Raw genomic sequence first — 19,245 nt, forward strand, 5'->3', positions numbered from 1 at the left:
AAAGGCCTCATTCTCCATGTGGTCTGTTAAGATTTGCCCTTTTGTTTAGCTGTGTATAGCTATCTTAGTTATTTTCTATTACTGTGATAAGACACCATGACAGAGGCAGCTTATAAAAGAGTTTAAGTGCTGCTCACACTTTCAGGGGGTTACAGTTGGTCACTGTCATAGCTGGGAGCATGGCAGAAGGCAGGCGTGGTACTGGAACAGTAGCTGAGAGCACACACTCTGATCCACATGATCTGAGAGAGCCAACTGAGAACGTGTGGGCTTTCTGAAACCACAAATCCAGTGACACACCTCCTCCAACAAGACCACGCATACTAACCTTTCCCATCTGGTTCTTCCAATTGGAGGCCAAATATTCAAACATACGTGCCTAGATGAGCTGCTCTCATTTAAACCATGGAAGGGGCTAAGGTTCATCCACGTTGTTTTGTGTCTGTTTCACCTGCAATATAATATTCAACGGTGTGAGTATACCATGATGTATTCATTCATAAGCCATGAAAGCTTACTGGGAACAAGAAGAGAACTAAATGCTGGACAGAGAACATGGACAGGGATATAGGCTGGAGAGTGCCATGAATCCAGATTAAGTGTTGCCATGGAGATGAAATGCCTAGAAGTGATGGGTGCTTAGAGGGAGGTGAAGTCTAGTTTCAGAAGTATTTGAGGTGATAGTGACCATAAAGTCTCCAGGGATACACATGCCATGAATAGGTGAGGCCAGAATGCCTAGAGGTGAAGGTGAAGAAAGTTGGCAGCCAGAGTGTGAATACAGGTCATTCCATTTGTCTAGAATACTCCTGTAAGGGTAGAAAAAAAAAAAAAAAGGATATGGCTGGAACTGGAGTCTTCAGTAAATGAAGCAGCATGGCATGTCTGAGAGGCTGGAAAGAGCAGAGAGAAAAAAGGGGCGGGGCAAAGCAGGAAGTAGAGGGTGTCAGTGTCCAAGCTGGGGTCGAGAGAGGGGAGAGTAGTGGGCAGGAGGTGGCACAGGGGAATACTGACACAACTCTATCTTCTGGCCTGCCCCCAAAGTACAGAGAATGAGGGAGTTAGTACCTCAAGGTCTATGAAAAGAAGAGAGGGAGAAGCCCAGAAAAGGGGACAGGCTCAACTGGGGTGAGAGTAAAGCTGCCTGAGGTGGGAGGGGAGAGATCCTGGGACCTCAGGAAGGTCACAAGACAAGAACAGCTGCACACTTCTCACGGAGGCATGGCTGCAGAAGGGTTAATGTTCACCAGCCAGAATGTTCTTCCAGCTTGATGAGAAGGGCCACCAAAAGCTCATGGCTCCTCCCTGGAAAAAGACAGTATGAAGGTTTGTTGCCTTCTAAAGTTGCCTTCTGTCCCACCATCTTCTTCTAGTCACAATCTGAGGAAATCTGAGCGCTATCTTGGCTCTGACAGAGTCTCCATCTAAGGAAAGCTATTTGGAGGAAAAAAAGAGATGTGAAGCCAGCCACTTAGGAACCAAGGAAAGCTGCAAGAGAGGCCTGGGCCTGCCTGCCATTGTTCTTTTAACACAATTGGTACAGAAAGGAGAAAGCCCACCCCAGGCCCAGCCTGTTTTTCTGTAGTCTGAAGCAATGTTTGCTTCTGAATTTTCCCAGTTGGCTCAACTCAATTATGCCTCTTCAATCAAGAAAGGGCAGGATGAAGGTGGGGGGTTGTTAGACACAGCCATGCAATTATTTTCTGTGGCTGACCTATAAGAGCATATTGCCTCTCTCACACCCCAAGGACCCAGAACCTACTAGACTGGTGCTTTCAAAGCCTCTGGCCTGAGGCACTTGGGCCAAAGAAGAGCTGGGTGGGAGTATGGGTATGGACCATTACGCAGTGGAAAGACAAGATGCAAGAGGTGGCTAGCAGCAATGTCTCCAGAGGCTTCCTTTGTGTGGTTCTGTGTAACTTCAACGCCTCTGATTCCCCAGCTCATGGGAAGAGGGGGGGCTATCTGCCCTTACATGAAAAAGGAACACAGCCTCCTATTTCCAAAGGAGGCAGGGGGGGGCAGTGATTTGTATTTCTCTATGGCTCCACCATTCACAGGCCACCTAGCAAAGGGCAGAACTATGGCCTCTACTCTGAAGGAGCTCCTCCACGGAGCCACAAGGAGAACACTGGAATATACCTCAGCTGGCTAGGGTTTTTTTGTTTGTTTGTTTGTTTTTTGTCAATGTGACCTAAGCTAGTGTCATCTGGGGGAAGAGAGAACTGACCTGTTGGTAAGCCTGTGGGGCATTTTCTTGATTGATCACTAGTGTGGGAGAGCCCTGCCCACTGTGGGTGGCGCCACCCCTTGGCAGGTCCTATAAGACAGCAAGCTGAGCTAGCCAAGGAGAGCAAGCAGTAAGCGGCACTCCTCCATGGCCTCTGCTTCAGCTCCTGCCTCCAGGTTCCTACTGAATTCCTGCCCTGACTTCCCTTCATGATAGATATAAGCTATAAGATGAAATAAACCCCTTTCTCCCCAAATTGCTTTTGGTTGTGGTGTTCATCACAGTAAAAGAAGCAGGAGAGGACAGGGCCCAGCAAGCTGGGAAGGGGAGAATAACTTTTAAGGTGAGGGAGAAGAGCGCCATGATTTGTCTTGCCATACTCTCAGCAAAGAGCTGGCCACCAACCAGGCCTTTTTTTGGGGACAGAAGTAACTACAGCAGGAAACAAATCCCATCCTGTTAAAGGGGCTGGGTTCGGGGCACTCAAAACTGTGGATATATATATATATATATATATATATATCCACAGGGGTTGCTGATAGAACAGAGACCAAAAATAAAAGGGCTCCAAAAATATGGACTACCTTTATTTTTATTATTTTTTTACTTATTTTTATTTATTATGTATATAGTGTTCTGCCTGCATGTATCTCTGCAGCCCAGAAGAGGGCACCAGATCTCATTACAAATGGTTACAAACTTCCATGTAGTTGCTGGGAATTGTACTCAGGACCTCTGGAAGAGCAGCCAGTGCTCTTAACCTCTGATCTATCTCTCCAGCCCTGGATTACTGTTTTTAAAAATATATTTATTCTTGCTGAGCAGTGGTGGTGCATGCCTTGAGTCCCAGCACTTAGGAGGCAGATCTCTGTGAGAGTTCCAGGCCAGCTTGATCTATAAAGGACAGCCAGGACTGTTACACAGAGAAACCCTGTCTTGAAAAACAAAATATGTACATATAGATATATATGTGTAGATATAGATGTATATAGACACACACACACACACACAGTGTATTGTTTTACCGACATGTACACATACGCACTACATGTATGTCTCATGCCCAGGGAGGCCAGGAGAGGGCATCAGAACTTCTTACCGTGGCATGGCTGCAGAAGGGTTAATGTTCACCAGCCCGAATGTTCTTCCAGCTTGAGGAGAAGGGCCACCAAAAGTTCATGGCTCCTCCCTGGGAAAAGACAGTATGAAGGTTTGTTGCCTTCTAAAGTTGCCTTCGGTCTCACCATCTTCTAGTCACAGTCGGAGGAAACCGGCACCATCTTGGCTCTGACAGAGGCTCCATCTAAGGAAAGCTATTTGGAAGAAAAGAAAGAGATGTGAGCTGAAAGGTGGGTGTGGGAATCCAAACCCTAGTCCTCCATAAGAGCGTCAAATGCTCTTAACCACTAAGCCATGTTTCCAGCTCTAAATGGATTGTTGTTCCTCTATATAACAGTCTAGGAATGAACAGTTTGGAGCCAGAATAGAACCCAGGACTCAGCTGCTTCTAACTGTCTTGCTACAGTACCATCCCTTTGACTGTGTCCTCATGTATATGACCCAAGATATGACCTCACATGTATGACCTGACATAGGCTTGCAGCCTGTTCTGAGTGGGAGAAAGAGGGTCAGGAGAGGCTGAATACCTCCTTTTAAGGGTACCATCTGTAAGTGGCACACGTAGCTTTGAGCATGCCCTATTATTGATTGGAACTTTTAGACCCGTGCATAGCCTTAGCTGCAAGGGAGTCTGGGAAATGTAGTTTGGGGGTTTTTGTTTGTTTTACCCTCCCTCAAGAAGCCATGTATCCAGAAGAAACCTTTGTTAAAATTTTGTTTTGTAATTACATGTATGTGTGTTGTCTGAATGTGAGTATGTACACATGAATGCAGGTACCCAGAGAGGTCATATGTCAGAGCCCCTCGGAGCTGGAGTTACTGGTGGTATGAGCCACCTAATATAATATGGTTTCGAGAAACCAAACTCCAGTCCTCTATAAGGGCAATGTGTGCTCTTAGCCGCTGAACTCTCTCCAGCTCCAGAAAACACTTCCTGATCTATCAGAGAAAAGGTAACATTGTTGTGAGGGTCAACCAGCAGCTGTACCACATGAGACCCCAAGAGTAGAGCAAGGAGGTTCTTGTATGTGTCTGCCTGTAATCCTACCCACTGACAATGGGTGGGGCAAAGGACATAATCGGGAAAATTATAGCAAGACCTCTATCTCCCTGGCCACAGCAACTGGCCCAGATCTGGGCACATGTTTGAAGGGAGCCCCACCAGAAGTCGTTACAAACTTTCTAATCAAACCTGGTAACAAATGATACCGTTTCCATCCTTGTCTCACAACCACGAGGATGTGACCTTGAACTGACTGGCATGCTGCTTTCTCTCTAGGTTGGGTGGGATGCACAGCCCATCTGCAGAAGGATGAAGTCAGCCCCCGAGAGATGCGAGAAGATGATGCAGAAGATGCCCCGGTCTCCCTCCGACCTTCTTCATCCTCGTCCCACTTGAACAATTTCTCAAGACCCCTTTCTTCCCGAGCTGATTCAAGCCGAGTTTCCGCCACTTAAGCAAAGTCTTGCCTTAGTACTGAAAGTGGTATCCCCGCCCTCTCCTCGCCGCCCCTCCCCACCCCGAGAAATGAATGGATTTGGGTAGAGAATATAGCTGGCCCTGAACACAGGAGGAAAACATGTGGTTTCTCCTAGCTGACTCTTCTTGCTGCAGGCTGGCCGCACTGCGTCTTCAAGTTACCACAGAACACTTTGCAGGGCCATCTGCTGGGCCTCTCTGCCATTCTCCCAGGCAGCCCTGCTTCCTGTCAGTCAGCCCCACCCTTAGGCTTGCTCCAGCAGGCCCAGCTGTGTGTGAGGAGGGGGCGAGTAGGGGCAACCGTCAACAAGGGATGCATTCTGGGCTGCTGGACTGTTATCAGCTAAGCCGGGGCTCTGACTCACCTGCCTCTGTGGGCAGGCCGTGGGTGTGGGTGGTGTTTGATTTGCCTTGAGGCCTCCCTTTGCCAGGACCTGTGAGCGGAGGTGGACTCTCCGTCAACAACAAAGGTCCATTGTTCTCCTCCCTCTGCTATAGGGCTCTTTCCAGGACTTCCCTGAGCTGGCTTTTGTGTCTCATCTTCCTCTTGTGGCCCCATCTCCATGCACCCCTCACTAGCAGTCAGAGATGGTGGCCGGTGAAAGCAGAAGATACCCAAGCGGTGGACATCCTCCAATGCAGTCGGAGGAAGCATCTGAACTAGTCATGATCTTGGGGCTCCCCACTTCCTTGAAGCCTCCTGAGTCCCCTCCACCTGCTGCAGACAGCAACCGAGCTGTCCTGGGCTTGTGGTATCATGCGTTGGCCAGCCTTGGGACTGTCTGGGAGGTGGGGTACGTACTGCAATCTCTTTTCTCTTTGGGAGGGATTGTTTTTATTTTAAGCCATGATCGGTGTGGCTGCATCTTTTAAACTCCAATTACAGTTTCTATGGGCTTTCTTTGCAGTACTGTTTTTCTAAGGCTGCCTCAGAGAGCCTTTGCCAGTGTGCTCTGTCTAGCTGACAGAGGTGAGGCCAAGACGGCCCCCATTTCCAGGAAAGAGTCAACTTCTAACAGTTTATTTATGTATTTTTCTTTTAAAATGATTAATTTTATTATTCAAAAACTTCACATTCATATCTGATATAGTCCCATTACACTTTCTTTCCAGGCTTCTCTTATCTCCCTCTCAACCTTACCAACCTCTCCCTCATTCTTAGACATTCTTTTTTTTTTCCATTTTTTTATTTGAATTAGAAACAAGATTGTTTTACATGTCAAAAGAGTCAACTTCTTAGTCTTTGAAAAGCACTTGGAAGTTTCCTCTCGAATGCCCTTCCCTTCACCCCATATGCTTGAGAAAAAGCCAGGCTCTCCTCTGGGCACCAGCCTCAAAACCAAGCAAACTTTTCTAGACTCAAGTCATTTTCCCAGTCCTAAATACTGGCCTTGCAATGGAGTTGTTTACTCTTTTCTTATGTAAATGTGAGAAAAGCCCAGTTTGTCCGTGGCTCAGACAGACATTTAGGATCTGGCTTGAAAAATGGAGACCTAGTCATATACTGAGTGATTTTCTTGGAGTGTGTGTGTGTGAGAGAGAGAGAGACAGAGAGAGAGAGACAGAGACAGAGACAGAGACAGAGAGACAGAGAGAGAACACTCGTGTGTGTTTAAATTTCTGAGACCTGGCATTTTGTAGTCTCTAGCCTTGAACTCACTGTATTGCCAAGGATGACTTTGAACTTTGGATCCTGTTGCCTCCTCCTCCTGAATGGCAGAGTTTCAGGTGCACAGCACCAGCCACACTCAGTTTCACAGTTCTGGCAATCAAGCGAAGGGCTGTGTGCATACTAGGCAAGCACTCTGCCCATTGAGACTTGTTTGCCTGCATCCCCATCCCATCAGCTTCTTGCCTGGATATGGACCCACTTCCCAGAAAGAATTCTAAATCCACCCATGGGTTGGGCTGGTGTGATCACAGACATCCAAAGGAGACCTGGTGAAGCAGGGATGCCAAAGCAATGCCGAGGGCACACAGGGCAAGGAGGAAGGATACAAGGGGGCTGAGCAGAGCAGAGGGATGGTGAGGCAGGTCTGTAATAGCCATTAGCACCCTCTACATGTGAGCATGGGCCCCTAGGAAACATTGCTGTGCCGTGGGAAGCCAGGCAGGCAATAACACCATATCCCACCAAACCAATATTTGCTTTCTGTCAGTTCCAATTCTAACCTGGAGGAAATGATCTCTGCCTGGAGAGATGAGGGAGTAGACAGAGAGAGGATGCCTGCTGACACCACTTCATCTCCTCTGTGAAGTTGAGCTGTGATCCCAGCTTGATACCCCAACCACACAAATAAAATCTCTTTAGACCTGCCCAAGCCTCTTAGAGATTGGCTGTTGCTGTAGTAAATGCTCATTTCTTGCAGTGAGGTTATCTGGCCCAATTTTCTCCATCATCTTACATTGTCAGTGGTTCAGAATGCCTCACAGAGATGGCTTATGCCTGACATTGGGCACTGAGTAGTCTGTCTCATTTAGTCACCCAAACACAAAATGTCAAGGTCTACAATCCTCCTGAAGACAGTGAGGCTGAGAACAGGCCTAGGGCTGCCGCTGGTAGACTCACCATTAATTCCATCTATCTTATTCCCAGGTCCCAGCATCACTCCCCTTGAACACGTATAAGGAGATAGGAGTGGGACCTGCAAGGGGACATGTGATAGTCACAATAGGAGCTATAACAAGCCAAGTCAGAGGTCCAATGACAGCGGAGAGAGAGGCGAGGTCCCTAGTGCCACTAGAAAGCAGCACAAGAGGGAGGGAGAAAATGGAAGATACCAGCACGGGTGCCCCATATGTTCAAGGTGAAGCCTTGTCATAGACTGAGAGGAGTGTGCCGTGCAGCCATGCTGGGGCCTTTTCCCTGTGTCAGGGACACTAGCAGGGGCCACTGCTTGGGCAGGGTGGGCCTAGGTCTGGAAGAAACCTGTGGGAGATCTTTTCATGAAGACTCCTTCTGCACTGCAGTGGAAGCTGCAGAAAAAGTCACATGCATGAACCAGGTGGAAGCAGCAACATGGAGCCCAGGATCTGACCCGGGTGGATCCGGTTCACTCCTCATCTTCCTCCCTCCAGCCTCCAGCTGAGCTCAGTTGCAGAGTCTGGGTGCAGTTCCTGGCTCCACCAGCAGAGGTCTCCAGAGCAGAGGACTAGAGGGCTTGGGGGCAGGGCAGGTGGCACACAGCTCTCTACCCTTGTTTGCAGGTGTCCACGTGCATGGGTGGTCTATATTTACTCATGCATAGGTGTGTCTGTGCTTGTGTGTATCCTTGTGAGTGGGTATAAAATGAGTGTATCTGTGTTCGTGGGCGTGAATCTACAAACAAGACTGTGATTGCTGGTCTATGTTGAAGCACCCTGCTTGCACATGTAGGCACTGTGCAAAAGCAGCCCTGTGAGTAAGCATGTACACTGGATGCCTGTATAAATTTATGCATGAGCTTTCGAGCAAAGAGGAAAAAAATAAATAGTACAAGCTAGGTGTGCTATGCACACCAGAAATTGTAGCACCCCGAAGGAGACGCCTGCCTGGTGTACGGGTCTAGACCCTCCCAGAAAATGAAGGAGAAGCTGAGTTTGGTATGGTGGTGCACACCTTTAATCCCAGCACTCAGGAGGCAGAGGCAGGTGGATCTCTGAGTTTGGGCCAAGGTTATATTGTGAGACTTTAGTCCCAAAAAAGGGGGGAAAAAAGGTGAGTGGGGGTGGGGGGAACAACAAAGGAAAGTGACAGGTCAAAGGAGGGGGAGGATTTTGGCATCTCAGCACAGCCCCTGCGTTTGTCCGTTAAAACCCCGTTGTCAGTGGGTGTTACTGATGGCCAGAGCTCTGGGTCTATTCTGATTCCATTTGCAATCTGTAGGCCTTGTTTTTCTGTGGGAAAAGGATAGGCAGGAAGAAAGCATATGCTTTGTAGTAACTAGCTCACCCATAGAGGACAGAGGCCACAGCTGTCAGGCAAAGGCAGGGCCACTTCTGGAAGCCCCAGCTATGGACAGCAACTTCTCTGGTCTGTGTTGGAACTTCACCGGGGCTGAGGCGGCAGGTCAGCCTGTGGTAGTGAGCAGACCTGGCCTGAGGAAGTGAAGCAGACTTTAGGCCCCATCCCAGGAGGCTGTGTTCATTTCCAATCCTTCTATAACAAACCCACAAGGAGGCTTATAACTCACCACTCATCACACAGCCCCTGGGGCCAACTCCTAAGAGTCGCATTGGTGGACTCAACTTAAGGGTCTTCAGAGCTGGCTGTACTGAAGCAAAGCCCCCCTTGCCTTTTCCTAGTTCTAGAATCTTACTCCTGCCTTTGAGTCAGCTATAGCCAGCACCTTCAGATCCCTCCCTGCTGCAGCAGGCTCTCCCTTGCTTGCCACCCTCTCTCTTCTGAGGACTGTCGTGACAACAGAGACCCCTGCCCACATCCTCCCGACTCTTCCTGTCTGCAGAGCGTTAGTGTAGTTGCACCTGCAAAGCCCCTTTGCCTGTGAGGTGACATGTGCACGGGTTCTGGGGACTGGGATGTCACATCTTTCAGGTAGGGTACATTTTTCTGAGTCTCAAAAAGAATGGCTGGCAGAAGGAGGTAACACTCTTTTGTTCTTTTCCTTTCTCCCAGTTTTTTTTTTTTTTCCTTCATTCAGCTAACAGGTATTGAACCGGAGGCCTGATACATGCTAGACAAGAGCTCTACCACCTAGCCTTACTATTGAGATGGTCTCACTAAGTTAGTTGTCTAAGCTAGTCTTGAACTCACCTCCTATAGACCAGACTGACCTTAAATTTGCAATCTTCCTACCTCAGTCTCCTAAGTAGCTGGGATTACAGGCCTATACTAGCAGGCCCTGCTGGGGGGTGTGGAGGGCCATTCTTTTTAGGTTTCATTTTTAAATGTTTAATTGTGTGTCTGTGTGTCTGTCTGTGTTGGGGTATGAGAATGTGAGTGAAGTTGACCACAGACACTTGAGGAGAACATCTGGAATTACATGTGGTTGTGGGCTACCTGACATGGGTGCTGGGAACCCAACTCAAGACCTCTGCAAGAGCAGTACCGGCTCCTAGCCACTGAGCCATCTCTCCAGCACCACTACATTTTAAACTCTCCATCATTTTACTGAGACACCCATGAGGACACGCTCCCCTTCTGAGGATACTTTTCCTTGTTGAGGACCCTCTGTCCCTGGCAGTGCTGTGTCAGGAACGGAGCTATTCCAGGCTCTAGGGAGCAGCTCTGACTAGTGAAGGGCCTGCCCTTCATCTTGCCCTCCAGCAGCCCAGGATCAAGAACTCATTATTAGTGGGTATTAATCTCTGAGCCCCTCTCTTCCCCTCTCCCCTACCAGCCCAGTCCATACCCAGCCCCTGACCACACCTGGGTCTTACAGATGCTCTTTGGAGGCTTTCCATCAGCTCTCCTTGGTCCCTCTGTCCTTATACCAGGCCTCCTTTTGACGATGAGGCTATACCCTGCCAGCTTCAGCCCTCTTTGTGTGGGTGAAACCACACCCATGGGCTCCCCCATGGAAAGCATGAGGAAGGGGGACATGCCTGACAGCATAGGTCAGCACTGGGGGGGGGGGCAAGGAGATTCCCACTGTTCCAGATGCCTTCTAAAGTGAGGCTCTGCAGCCCAGTCAGCACCACATCTGGAAGCAGGCTGGAAATTCCAACCAGGCTCCCCTGCTAGGAAATGTGTCAAATCTTCCCAGAGACTTCATGGATGTAGGAAATGCTGGAGAGGAGGGCTGGCTCCACAGGACCCCAAGAGCGCTGGAGAAATCCAGATGTCACCAGGAGTCCACAGTCTTCAGCCCTGCCCTCAGCTTTGCTCCTCCACTGCCCCTGAAGAAAATTAAAGATGCCTGGAGCAAATGACAGAGGCTGTGTCTCGCTGGGACCCACAAGTCCCTGTGTGCGTGTGAAACTCTGAGTTCTTCATAGATGCTGAGTTGTTTTTTCCTGGATAGAAAAATGTTGACATGCCTTTGGAGGGTCATCCGCCCAGAAAAATCCCTTGATGCATGAAGAAGGCATGGTCTTTCTTCTCTCTGACACACGCACACATCTCCCAGAGGCTCCAGCTCATCCGCCCCAGCACACTGGCGTCCTCAGGGCCCCATCATCACTCCTCACCCAGCTCATCCATTTCTCAAAGCTGGAGTCACTGAGCAGGACTGGTCACTGGCTCCTTCATCATCTCTCAGCAAGTGCAACCAACTCTCCATTAATTGCCATAGCCACAGATCAAATGGCTGCAAACAGCACTTGTCCCCCTCTAGTTCTGCAGGCTAGAAGTTCAAACTCAATGTCATCAGCCTAAAGCCAGACGTCTACAGGCTAGAGTCTCCTGGAGTCTCAGGGAAGTTTGCTTCCTTGTCTTTTTTAGTGTCTAATAGATGCTTATATCCTTTGGCCTATAGCCCCTTCCTCCACCTTCAAAGAACATCTCCTATCTCTGCTCCCTTTGTAATATCATCTTCTCTAATTCTAACCCATTTTCTGTCCCTCTTATAAGGTCACTTGTGATTATATTAGACCTGCCTCAGCAATCACCATATATTAATAGTTATGGGTTAATAATTAAGGCAAAGCTAACCAATAAGAAGCCCTAGCCATCAGCCAATAGTTTTATAATTAATGTAAGTCTTTGTGTATTTATTTGGGGCTAAATGGCTGTGGGACCACACTGGGAAGAAAAATTCTAGCAACAAACTTGGAAGCCATTGCCTGTGGGGAGATACAGCCATAAATTAGACTATGCTGTTCTTACTGCCTGGTGTCTCCCCAACTCTGTTATCTCTGACTCAGAAGCCACCTCCTGCAGAAAATGTCCCATCAAGTCTAAGAGAGCTAAAGCCCCTCTCCAATGCTCCCTGTGTTCCAGACAGGGATTGATTCCTTCCTACAGGTACCCTGCCATGAATGGCTTAGAGTAGGAGAGGGACAGTGTCTAAGGAGATAGCCAGACACTCTGCTCAGCCTGCCCTCCAAAAGGACCTCTCTCACCATATGAGATGGCTGGTTTTAAAATCCACTTGCACAGTCTAGACCCATCTGAGAAGGGGGTCTCAGTTGAGAAGCTATGGTGGTCAGGTTAGCCAGCGGGTGTTCAGGGGCGGAGGGGGGATTGTCTTCAGTGATTGAGGCAGGAAGACCCCACATGAATGCAGGCGGTGCTATTTCATGAGCTGGACCCCGAGCTGTAGCTCAGTGAAGAACACTTGTTGAGCAGAGGCAGCCAGCAAGCAAGGATGCTGTGTTTATTCCCTCGCCACTCTTGATTGTGGATGTGGTACCTCAAGTTCTGGCCTGAACTTCCCTTGGGTAACAGACTGTAGCCTGGAATTGCAAGCCAAATGAATCCTTTCCTCCCTAAATCACTTTTTGAATTTTCATAGCAACATAAATGAGACTTTAACTCCAGCAACAGGGGATGTCCCCAAGTTGGCTAGCTTTCCATCATTGTGACAAAATAACACAGACAAACAAACAAAAGCTAAGCTAATCAGCTCAAATGAGGAGCGTTTCCCTGGCTTGGGGTTTTGGAAGTTCTCCCTCCATGTTGTTTTGTCCCATTACTTAGTGACAACATACAGGTCACAGCAGGGATGTGAGGCAGAAAAGGCTCCTATGTGGTAGCCAGGAATCAAAGAGAGGTATCACCCCTTGGCGGCATCAAAGACACACCCTCCCAAAGACAAACTTCCTTCCACCAGGCCTCACCCACTGAAGGCTCTTGTAGGTAGAAGTCTTTGTCTCACCAGCCATTCCCAAATAACCATACAGAGGCTTATATTAATTACAAGTGCTTGGCCAATAGCTCAGGCTTGTTAGTAGCTAGCTCTTACATTTAAATTAACCCATATCTTTTATCTATGCTTTGTCACGTGGTTTGGTACCTCTTCTCAGTACGGCAAACCTGCTTTTCTCTGTGTCTGCTTGTGACTCTAGACTCTGCCCCTCTCCTTCCCAGCATTCTCAATGTGGCTCTCCCACCTAACCTGATCCTGTCCAGCTATTGGCCAGTCAGTATCTTTATTAAACCAATCACGGTGACATATACTCACACTTTCTTAACCTCTAGGACTTAAGTCTAGTGCCTAGGCTACCACTAGGTCCATGATACATAACTGAGGATGATTCATAAATGCCACCTCATGGAGTGCCTCCTGTGTGCCGGCAACTGCTGAATTCTGCTACCCTTCAGCCTGATTGGGCAGACAGATTTCTCTAGAGAGAGGCCCTGTGCCAGGGTAGAGGTACCAGTGCAGTTAGGTTGAGAGAGAGAGAGAGAGAGAGAGAGAGAAAGAGAGAGAGAGGGGGGGAGAGAGGGAGGGAGGGAGAGAGGGAGAGCATTTGTGTACTCAGGCAGGCAGAGGCCAGAAACCATGGTATGTGATGCATGTATGTGAGTACACGCATGCTCATGTCACAGTCCACCTATGGAGATTGGAGGACAACTTTCTGGACTCTGTTGTCTCCCCTGTCAGTATGTGGACTCCAGGATAACTGTGCTTGGAAGCTTCTGGGTGAGCCTCCTGCCTGCCTCTGCCTCCCTCCTCAATAGAGGAATGTTGGATTTCAGATGCATGCCACCACACCTGGCTTTTTCACATAGGTTCCAGAGATCAAACTCAGGTTGTCAGGCTGTGTAGCAAACCCTTTTTCACTTGGTGGAGTGACATTACCAGTACCCTCCTTGATTTTTGAGACGGAGTCTCTCATTGGCTTAGAGCTCACCCAAGTAGGCTAGATTGACCAGCTGCAAGGATCTACCTTCCCCCACTGTTAGGAGGTGTGGCTTTGTTGGAGGAGTTATGTCACTAGGGGGCGAGCTTTGAGGTCTCAGAAGCTCAAGCCTGGCCAGTGTGTCACTGTTCACTTCCTGCTGCCTGTGGATTCAGATGTAGAACTCTCAGCTGTCTCTCCAGCACCATGTCTGCCTGCGTGCTGCCATGTTTCCTACAGTGACGATAAGAGACCAAACCCCTAAAATTGTAAGCCAGCCCCAATGAAATGTTTTCTTTTATAAGAGTTGCCGTGGTCATGGTGTCTCTTTGTAGCAGTAAAACCCCAACTAAGACACAATGCTCGTACAGGAAGCATTTTGCTGACTGAACCAGCACTCTTTAGTCCAAATTCTGGTTTGTTTGTTTGTTGTTTTGTTTTTTGTTTTTGCTTTTGTTTGTTTGTTGCAGGGTGTAGCTCACTATGTAACCATGGGTAGCCTGGAAATCACTCTATAGAGTGGATTGACCTATAGGATTCACAGAGATCTGCCTGCCTCTAAACCCTGGGATTACAGGCATACACCACTGCTCCCAGCCAGCTTCTGCTAGGGGTCACACAGGCTGCCCCATCTCTACACAGAAAGAGCCTTGGAGGTGCCTTTAGTGCTCTGCAGTGGGGAGCTGGGGACATCTGGGACAGAGGATGCTCCAGACACCCCAAGGTAGGAAGTATTTGTGGTACTGTCACAACCTGGCCACAGACTGGCTTGGTGCCTAAGAGACTGCTAGCATTTCACACAGGAGTTGAGAGAAAGGCCTGGGCTCCAGCTCTGTGTCTCTTGGTTGTGTGTGTGTAGTCATTTCCTCCTCTGGAAAACAGGGACAATAATTACACCCCCCGTGGGTGGGTGGGTGGAGAGAAGGTTCAGTGGTTAAAAGCACTGGCTGCTCTTCCAGAGGAGCTGAGTTCAATTCTCAGCACCCACAATGGCAGCTCACAACTGTCTGTAACTCCAGTTCCAGGGGATCCAACACACAGACACAGATATGGGGAAAACACCAATGTACATAAAAATAAAAACTAAGTTTAAAAAAATAGTAACTAGATACTCTTCCCAGGTTCGTAAGAAAGATGAGACACAGAGTCTCTGATGAAGGGTGATGTTATTGATAAAAATTATTGCCCCCTCCCTACTCCACCTGCTTGCTCAAGTTTCAGGCTTAACGTCTAGAGTTAGGAACACACCCTGATTAAAAAGCGTCACACCCATCCAGCTCAAGACTCCCTGAAGACTCTAACTGATCAGGCAGCGATGCTATGCTGGCTAGTTTTATGTCTACTTGACACAAGCTAGAGTTATCTGAAAGGAGCCTCGATTGAGAAAATGCCTCCATAAGATCCAGCTATAAGGCATTTTCTTAATTAGTGATTGATATGGGAGGTCTCAGCCCATTGTGGGTGGTGTCATCTCTGGGCTGCTGGTCCTGGGTTCTATAAGAAAGCAGGCTGAGCAAGCCATGTGAAGCAAGCCAGTAAGCAGCACCCCTCCATGGCCTCCGCATCAGCTCCTGCCTCCACTATCCTGCCCTGCTTGAGTTCCTGTCCTGACTTCCTTTGAAAATGGACTATGACGTGGAAGTGTAAGCTGAATAAACCCTTCCCTCCACGGTTTGCTTTTTGTCATGGTATTTCCTCACAGCAGTATAAACCCTAACTAATAAGTATTCTAGGAATCTTTTGTTTTTATTCATATTTTTAAAAATAAGTCTCCTTATGGACTGGGAACATAGACTGATTGGTAGATTTCTTGCCTGGCATTCAGGAAACCCTGGGTTTTGTTCAACCCTGGAATTGTTCAATTCCCAACACCACATAAACCAGGTATGATGTCACACACCTGTAATCCCAGCACTTGGAAGGTGAAGACAGGATGATCAAAAGTTCAAGGTCATCTTCAGATATGTAACATATGACTTTCCGTTTATAAATATTTAATTAATGAAAAAAACTCCCAGGTGGTGCTGGAATTTAGACGGCTTTGGAAACCACTAGAATAAATGATGTAGGGGTTTTAATTCCATCAAAGCCAACTTGTGTCCTTCAACTGGAAGACCAGCATGAAGGCAGCTGCCTACAGTCACTACAGTCATAGCAAGCAATGTCACCATTTAGTATGGGAATGCTGGCATTCCTCCAGATGGTCCCAGTGACACAGGGAGGGACAACACCCTAGTCTCCTCCTGCAGCTGCCCCAGCACCATGGCCAGCAGAGCTCACCATAAAATTGGTTCTCCATACTTCCCAAAGCCAGGCCAGGAGGCAACTGGCTGAAGCTGTGGATCCCACCAAAGGCAAGGTCTTTGAGAGCCAAGGAAATCCAGCCACCCCTCCACCCAGCCCAGGTTTTTTTGCCAAATCCTGTGCCCTTCTGTCTTGATGGGGACACTTCTCAGTCCTAGGGAAGCTCCTGGTTGGTAAACTTGTACAAATTAAGCCCAAGATGCTAGCTGAGGTGGGGGTGATTCTGTCTGGTCCCCTGAGGCCTGGAACAGAGTCTCTCTGAAGAAATAGAAATGCAAGAAGAAAGTGAAGATACCAAACGGGCCAGTGTGGCCCGTGGTGCTTGTTCCCCCCTGTGATTCGTTAGAGGTGGGGCTGACCCTGACTCTGGTGATCAGGCCTTGATCCCCACGGGGAGGTGCCAGCAAGATGTCTGAGGAAGAGGAAGGGCACAAAATGACAGCACTGTCCTCCACCAAGGATTTGGGACTGTTGACATGGGAGAGACAGGCCGGCACAGCCTCGATCTGGCTCTGGTCCAAGGTGAGGAGGAAATGTTTTCACTCAAAAACAAAGTTGAAAAAAGTTTGCTGAAGGGGAATGAAAGAGGAAAGCGGGGGAGGAAAGGGGGCTAGCTCAAACTGTCTGCTCATCAGAATCACCTGGGCAGCTGTTAAAAACAGATTCCAAAGCCCATTCCAAGTCAGGAAAATGTTATTCTTGGTAGCCTGGCTTTCTCTTCCTCACAGTTTAAAGACATAGACTCAGCTTGGAAGATCTGGGTGCCGGGTGTGCCAAGGCAAAGGGATAGCAAGGGCTCACAGTCCTTAAGGAAACACCAAACCAGAGACCCAACAGACTCCGGAAAGAACTCCTGAAAGCTACTCGCTCCTCTCCAGCCAGTCTGGTTCTCCCATAGCTGTGACTCTGTGCCCTCCACTCGTTTTCATTTGTGTTTCCAGAGAAGGGTCTCTGGGACTCACCCACTAACACTCTGCCCCTGCCTCCTCAGCCCCTGGATACTTGTGGAAGGCTCTGGCATTCTGACCCTAGAGGTCTCCTAGAAGAGGACTTTGCAGTGTGGTTAGTTAAGGACCTGGATTACCCAGGTGGTGTGTCTTTGTGACAGGGACACAGGGTTAGTGGGAGTAGGAAAGAACAATAGGGTGATGGAGGCAGGGGTCAAGGAAGGGGCCAGAGACCAAAGGGCACAAGTCAGGGTGAGACACTGAGGAGGCAGAGAATGGCTTCTCCCCAGAGCCTGCCAGGCCTGAAGCCACACTGATCTTAGCCCAGCAACACTGACTTGGACCCATAGCCTCCAAAGAAATCACATGCATGTTTTCAGGGACCCGCTTTACAGCCTTGTACAGCAGGCACCAACAGACTCCACGCTACTCACTTCACCAACCAGCTGGCACCCGAGACTCCAGGGTCCCAGTCCCCACCACCCAGCCTTCCTCTGAGCCTCTCTAGTTCCCTCTTGCATATTTTCACTGTTCCTGACAGCTCCCTTATGTCTAGACAGCCAAGCCACTGTGTCCTCTTTCTTCTTTGGTCCCACTTTGGGTGTGACCACATGTTCTAACCCACTACTCCTTCCCAGCCAATACCCCAGAGTGAGGCCTGGTGCCTCACACCCTAACCCCCAGCACTAGGAGGCTCTCTCCATCTTCCTTCTTGGCAAGCGCAGGTCCCACTCTCTTTATGATGAGACCACGGTCACATGCTCGCCCCTCAACACCTCACCCATATATCACCCCTCCAGAAAGTACTCCCTGCCAGCCATGCCATTTTCTCAGTGCTTGGCACATAGCAGGTATTCGGTAAACATCTGGGGCCCTGATGCCAGCCGATGGGCTTTTAGGAAGTGGTTGGATCCCAAGGGCTCTGATGTCAGGAATAGTTTAACCCATTGGTGGTTCCTAATTGCATGGCACTATGAAAAGGTGGTGGAAGCTACAGAGGCGAGGCCTGGTTGGAGAAAGCAGATCACTGCTCCCCTTACCCCAGTGCCTTCATTCCCACAGGGCTACTTCCTCTTGTCTTTCAAACCTCATGATACGGGATGTCCTTCTGTATGCTGCAAGTATGTGTTGCTTTTATTGGATAAATGGAGCTGTTTTGGCCAATGGCCAGGCAGAATATAGCTAGGTGGGAAATCCAAACAAAGATACAGAGAGAAAGAAGGCGGAGTCAGAGAGATGCCTTGTAGCCACCAGACAGAGAGGCAAGATATGAGGGAACAAGCCATGAGCCTCATGGTAAAACACAGAATAATAGAAATGGGTTAATTTAATTGTGAGAGCTAATCAGTACTGTGCCAGAGCCACCGGTCAAACAATTATATTTAATATTAGCCTCTGAGTGATTCATAAGCGGCTGCTGGAACAGGCCGGCGGGACAAGAAACATCCAGCTGTACCTCCCCTCAAATGTCATACCATCTGCACATTACCTCCCCCTTAGAAGGCTCAAACTTGCCCCCGGTCCTTCTGTCTGCCATGAGGGGAGCTGCTGTGCTTCCCTACACAGCATCCCAGGCTCCCATCATCCTGCTGTGTCTCACCAGAATGTGGAAACAGCACAGCAGTTCAACATGGACTAATGCCTCTGAGTCCAAATAAATGCTTTCTCCATTTAAATTGTCTCTCGGGTATTTATCACAGCAGCAATTCTGACTGACACCCTGAAAACATTTTATTATATTTTGAATTATGCATATGGAAGGTGGGGTATGTGCACAAGAGTGCAGATGCCCAAGGAGGCCAGAAGAGGGATTTGGATTCCCCAGGAGCTGGTGAAATGGGTGCTGGCAACTAAACTCAGGTCTTCTGAAAGAGCAGTATGCTCTCTTAACATCTGAACCCTCTCTTCAGCCTCCCCCTCTTCTTCTTCTTCTTCTTCTTCTTCTTCTTCTTCTTCTTCTTCTTCTTCTTCTTCTTCTTCTTCTCCTCCTCCTCCTCCTCCTCTTCCTCCTCCTCCTCCTCTTCCTCCTCCTCCTTCTCCAATTTTCCCCTTTATTTTTATTTTATGGGTAAGTTTGTCTGTACAACATGTGTGTTACAGAGGCCAAAAGAAAGCACAGATCTCCTGGAACTGGAATTACACAGTTGTTAGCTACTTTCTGGGTGCTGGGAATCAAACCCAAGTCCTCTGGGAGAACAGCCAGGATTCTTAACTCCTGGGCCATTCTCCTGGCCCCCAACTCTCTAATTCTTATTATACTGTTTACAAAGGAAAAGCAGGACTTGGCATGTATATGTTTGTATTCACACGCACATATGCACACAACATTACCCAAATTTTATTTAAATATATGGGCATATGCTAACAATGGGCGTCTCCATGGAGTGTGATGATCATGGGAAGTGTTTTTAAAGATTCATTTTATTTTAATTGTGTGTGTG

General features: G+C 48.5%; 1 long non-coding RNA gene across 6 annotated transcripts in view; it reads right to left on the reverse strand.

The window, feature by feature from the left end:
- LOC103160769 overlaps positions 1-19,245 on the reverse strand; it is a 139,408-nt gene that overhangs the window by 8,014 nt on the left and 112,149 nt on the right. For 4 of the 6 annotated variants that reach the window (XR_004770261.1, XR_004770262.1, XR_004770263.1 and 1 more), the window contains 3 exons: positions 8,761-8,906; positions 3,330-3,543; positions 329-451 (listed from right to left, as the gene is read on the reverse strand). This is a non-coding gene — a long non-coding RNA (uncharacterized LOC103160769). The remainder of the gene's footprint in view (positions 1-328; positions 452-3,329; positions 3,544-8,760; positions 8,907-19,245) is intronic. The other 2 variants (XR_003485781.2, XR_003485783.2) reach the window with 1 other exon arrangement.

The sequence above is a fragment of the Cricetulus griseus genome, chromosome 5 (genome assembly GCF_003668045.3).
Source record: "Cricetulus griseus strain 17A/GY chromosome 5, alternate assembly CriGri-PICRH-1.0, whole genome shotgun sequence".
NCBI lineage: Eukaryota > Metazoa > Chordata > Mammalia > Rodentia > Cricetidae > Cricetulus > Cricetulus griseus.